The sequence below is a fragment of the Sinocyclocheilus anshuiensis genome, unplaced genomic scaffold (assembly GCF_001515605.1).
Source record: "Sinocyclocheilus anshuiensis isolate Anshui unplaced genomic scaffold, SAMN03320099.WGS_v1.1 scaffold1052, whole genome shotgun sequence".
NCBI lineage: Eukaryota > Metazoa > Chordata > Actinopteri > Cypriniformes > Cyprinidae > Sinocyclocheilus > Sinocyclocheilus anshuiensis.
Window position 1 is genome coordinate 849333 of NW_015549556.1, and position 5930 is coordinate 855262.

General features: G+C 37.9%; 1 pseudogene; it reads right to left on the reverse strand.

The window, feature by feature from the left end:
* Positions 1 to 4344, reverse strand: part of LOC107656954 (HHIP-like protein 1) — a 16234-nt pseudogene extending 11890 nt beyond the window's left edge.
* Between the last annotated feature and the right edge of the window lie 1586 nt (positions 4345 to 5930).

Genomic DNA, 5930 nt, shown 5'->3' on the forward strand with positions numbered 1-5930 from the left:
ACTTAGTGCTCGCCATGGTTACATAAGTAACCTGAGACGTTCTTCTGTCATCATTTACTCAGTCTTAAGTTGTTGCAAACATGTATGAATTGCTTTCTTCTGCTGAACACAGATGTTGTTGCTGGTAGCCATTGACTTCCTTAGTATGGAAAAAAAATACTTTTGAAGTCAGTGGGGACCATAAACTGTTTGGTTATCAACATTCTTCAAAACGTCTTTTGTTTTTAATAAAGGAATAGAATAAATAAATTCATACAGGTTTAGAACAACTTGAGACTGAGAAAATTATACAATTTTCATTTTTGGGTGAACTATCCCTTTAAGGATGACAACTATAAAGACGATTAAAACTATAAAGTGTTAAGTATGAGTATGAGACGTTATGACAGTCAATTATAAATTTACAAATTTTGTTTAATATGCATGTGCCAAGGTCTTAGAAATGTACTTATATTTGATTTGTTCATTTCAATTTCATTTTCAATTTGAAAAAACCTTTATACCACATGACATTTTTCTTACACACTGAATACAAGTGTTCACTGCTTAATGGTTACTTTCAAAAATAATTTTAAAATACATATTTAAAAGATCTGATATGACAGCATTTACTGTTTTATGTTTTTGCTCTGCAAGTTTGTGCAAGATGCATTTTGTGATGTCAAGTTTTGTTAATATATAAAGATCCTTCATTTTTAATAGTGTATGAGATGCATTTGTAATGTACTATACTTTTTAATCAATTAATAGATCCATAAAAACATATGTCATGTCACTGACCCATGAACAAAGACTTGCACCTATCATCAATAAACTTTAAGTTAATCTCAAATAACAAATTCATCTGAAACACATTTGCTGTGTAAGCCTCTCTGCTTCTCTCCTCCTCATCGTCTGGCAAACGTGGCACTCTGCACGTCTTCTCTACAGCCGGGATCCCAGGATTAAATCCAGCAGCTGGTGATGATCGTTTGAGCTATAAATACAGCAACTCTTGGCCATTTTGGACTAACCAAGCCCTCATTATGTTAACCACAACACCACACCCATCAGAGCACTGAGCCAGCCTTGGCAATGATACTGCCAGCTCGGGACTGGAAGACATCCGAGATTACTATAATGATATTATAAATAAATAATGGACCTGAAAGTGGCTTGGATTGATGGGCTAACTCGCTCGTAACACATCACAGGCACTGAAATGTGGATGAATAATGTTTCAATGCTCTCTAATGATGTTTGGCTGCAATTCAAACAAAATACAGACCTATTTAGGGGGTTTAAATGGTATAAATGAGTCCAGCATTTCCTAAACAACACACAATGTTATGTAATATCCTGAGGAAAAACCTTGCAGAAAGGGCTGAAATGAGTGTCTATGTCAAGGAAACTTCTGAGTCTACAACATTTGGCTTTAGTTTTCAGGCTTAATAAAAAACTGAAGGTCACGGGTCACGATTTCTGAGGACATGGGTCAAAATATTACTCTCAAATGTCTAACAAAAGACTTATTTTTCTTATTTTACTTCATGGATATCATATAAGATGGGTTGATGTGTTACACTGAGTGTGTTTTAACTACTGTTTCACATGCAAGATTATAGTAAACACTTCTGAGTGCAATGCCAAGTGTCTACTTGTTTTGAACAACGCTGGGAAAAGCACCAATTCCCATGCTCTCTTTTCTTCAGATGTGCTGTATATTTTTGTCCTCCATACCTTCTGATCCCATTGTGAGTTCTTGTCCAGCTACTGTTCTTCTGTTTTTGTCCCTCGTATAATTTTGTTTATATGGTTCTGTAATTATGAGACTCTGTAGGAGATCACAATCTGTGTTGTTAACAAACCCTGCATGGGTTTTGTTCAACAGATGGCCCCTGCAGGGTTTCGCTTATCAACACATTTGCTCCATTCTACTGGGTCTCAAATCCCATTAGCTTATATGTCTGTGCCCGTCGCTCATTAGGCAATTATGAATTTACAGATGTAAAGCTCGTCTCTGTTGAGTCATTATTTTAACCGCTTTAATAGGAAATGTCACATGAAACAAACATTTCTACCACTTCTATTTGGTTTTGGTTCTCAAGAGCCACAAAACAAACCAAGAGGGCAGCCAAAGGTTTGACCAAAACTGTGGCATACCTGAGAATATGATCATATATTTATCATTTTGAAAAATTCCACTGTTTGTTGATGCAATAACATGAGCAAGAATGCTCTGCAGCCTCTGAATTACAGCCAAACTTATATTCATATTTATATCTTTGGTCCACCAAAATCTCCAAGCAACAGTAGTGGCATTACGTTCCTGAACAAATCATAATCGTTGCACAAATCGACGTTGTGAACGATTGAATGACTCACTCATAAGACAGTCACCTGTTGCAATCAGGGAATGAATCAGTGATTTTGAATGAACTGGTTGAGTGAATGATTCAATGAATGCATTTTTTGGTCTGCCAAGTTCTCTAAGCATCACACAGTAGTTTAGTTACAGTATATTCCTGAATGAATCAGAACTGTTGAATTAATCGGTTGAGTGAACGATTCAATGACTCTCTCATGGAGACAGTCACCTGATTCGATCCAGAAAGAATGCATATTTTTAAATGAATCAGTTGAGTGAATAATTCAGTGATTCAGTTTTGAATAAATCAGCATATTAAATACCGAATGATCCAATGATTCAGTGACTCATAAAGACAACCACTTGTTGCCATCTACTGGTGAAAGTCTAGAAAGCACAAGCATAGACACAGGAAAAGTTCCAGTGCTGCTGAAATTATTATCAGCACTCTAGGAATGCAGTTCGACCAATCAGATCCAAAACAGATGCATTATGAATATTTAGAAGCCTATCCTCTACTTTTGCACTTTCTTTCTTTCTCTCTTTCTTCAGTATCTTTGCTGCCCTGACCTTTCCACAGGAATATAATATGCCTAGTTATAGAGGAAGCATATATTTTGCTTCTCTGCAGGTTGGAGAACACAAGCAGCTCCCTGTATCTGGGATAAATGTTCCAACAAAGACAATCATTGAGCTCAGCTTCACCACAGTCAAATGCATCAGGTCTTCCATTCGCCAACCGCAATCCCCCTGCAATCTCAAAACCATATGCTAAATTATCATTGTTTAATCCCGGCAGCCTTGAATTTGCAATCATAAACCTAGTAGGTGATTATAATTTGGATGTAAGTTTTGGTTGGCCCCAAAAAGGAATTATATGATTTCATCATCACTAAAATAGCTCATTACAAATTCAGAAGTCATCCAGCCTTCTAAAAGCATAGCCAAAACAAAAATGATGTAACTCACGCATGACGTAACCTCCTCTGTAAACACTGATGAATGAGGCACAGTCTGTTACAAAAGCTCATCATTTACTAACACAACTGAATAATTAATTAATATAAATATCAAATATTTATGCATATTTAATTAATAATATTATGTTATGTAATAATAAAACTAATATAATTAAATAATCAATAAATATAATATATAATAGAATATAATAGAACATATTGGGTTAAAGTTAAAGGGACAGTTCACCTAAAAATGAAAACTGTCATCATTTACTCACCCTCAAGTTGTTCCAAATGCGCATGAGTTTCTTTCTTTTGAACACAAAATAAAATATTTTGAAGAATGTTGGTAACCAAATGGTTGGCGGTAGCCATTGACTTCCATAGTATTTTTAGATTATTTCATACTATGGAAGTCAATGGCTACCGTCACTGGTTTGGTCACCAACATTCTTCAAAATATAATATGTTGTGCTCAACAGAGCATTCATACCAACTTGACGGTGAGTAAATTAATTTTCTTTTTTTGGGTAAACCTGCATAGTCAAAACAAGACAGGGAACAACAATGTAAGACACATCCACCAGGATGAACACAAAATAAATGAACAAAAGAACACAAGGAGCGGACAGCAGATATAGACCTTTTACGTGAACTGTGCCTTTAAAATAAATATAATTCAACATCCCTGTCCATTGATTTAAGTGCATTTCTATAAAGAATTTAGCAAAGAAAAAATCATCCTGACCCGAGACTCACCTGGCAAAGTATGCTGCGGATGTACTTCCCACAGGCCATGAATCCAGTCTGATCGAAGTAGTCCATGATCTGGTAGAAGCGCTGGGATATTTGGTTATCCCTGTCAATGTCACAGCATCCGAATTTGGCATACTCCTTGCAGAAGAGCAGGGGCTCCGGAGGCTGGAACGGAGGCTTGTAGTCCAGGCACTGTGGGTGGGCATTTCCCTGCTGAGGGATCAGGAGGACCACCAGAATCACACTGTGAGAGAGAACGCAATGAGCTCTCCACACCGTCATTCCTCTCATCGCACAGGAGACAACTCTGTACAAAGGTGGCTTGTGCTGAGTTTGAGGAATACCTATGGTGTGCAGTTTCTCAGGTGGTTAGTTGCGGTGGTCTGTCTCCCGCAAACACGTGTGAACGCACTCACAGACACACACTGCTCTGACAAGTGGCTCTAGCGCAGAGAAGCAGCCGGAATACTGCTACACAAGGCCCACTCATTCAACAGCCATGCCACATACACATGCATGCTTTACACACACGCTTCTCTATTCCCTCCCTCTTTCCACCCCGTCTCCTCCTCTGCGTTTCCCTCGCTTTCTCTCATTCTTTGGCAGACACATTCCTTCTTCTTGCGGCTGGCCTGCATCACACACTCGCAGCCTCCTTCCCCCGATTGAACCCTCTTTCTTTCGCAGAGCCTTTCATTTCATCAACTTTTGTCTATATAATTGTCATATGAATCCAGTGCATGTTAATCTCGAATGGTTGTGTGAATCTTCAACAAAACTTCTCAACCTCCCATTATGTTGTCAAGATTGTGTCAGTCTACATTTGGTGTTAAAATACATTTATAGTATGATGTAACATCGCTTTCTGTCCGTGGTGGGTGCTGGGTTTTGTCTACTGATTTTATGGCTTTTTTCCAAACACTAGTGAGCTGTTTTGCTGTCTGATCTGATGCTGCATCCTAACATAAACTGGAGCTCAGTGACCTAATGACCTACTTGGAACAGCTTACACACCTTTAAAAATAATAATACAAATAATTTTAAAAGAAGAAGAAGAAGAGATGTTCTTAATTGTATTGAATGTGTAGTTGTAGTGTACTTCAAATGTTAAAAGTAAAAAAAACTGTACTTGCAGATAATATAATACTAATGAAGTAAAAGGCCACTTAATTGTACTTAAAGAGAGACACTTTTTTAACTGTTTCTTAACACTTTTAAAGAGTGCACTTTATAATAATGTCAAATTAAAGGCACAATATGTAATTTTCGCCGCTAGATGGCGCGTATTCAAAATAAACAAAGAGACAAAGGCGTAGTTTGATGACGCCGTCAGATAATATAATACTAATGAAGTAAAAGGCCACTTAATTGTACTTAAAGAGAGACACTTTTTTAACTGTTTCTTAACACTTTTAAAGAGTGCACTTTATAATAATGTCAAATTAAAGGCACAATATGTAATTTTCGCCGCTAGATGGCGCGTATTCAAAACAAACAAAGGCATAATTTGATGACTTCGTGACTGAGTGTGGAATAATGGGAGTTGTGGTCTTCATCCCCACAGCCGATGCAATCCGACGGGACTCGGGCAGAATGAAGCAGGGTGAGGCTGAAAGCCGTCGAAGCGAAACGAGGCGCTGAACGAGCGCGACACACGGCTCGAAAGCAGCGGAGCTTTTATTATGCCACAGTTGCTTCCGGTCGTGCGTATGTGGGGTAAAGCAGCGCTGTTTTATCATACTAGATACGTTTGAAAGTTCTGTTATAGTGCTACTCTGTGCGGTCATCACCGGTTTATTAAAACGCACAACATATTAAAGCATCTTTGGTGCTTCCATGTTTTCTACAAAACAAAACCGGAAATCGAG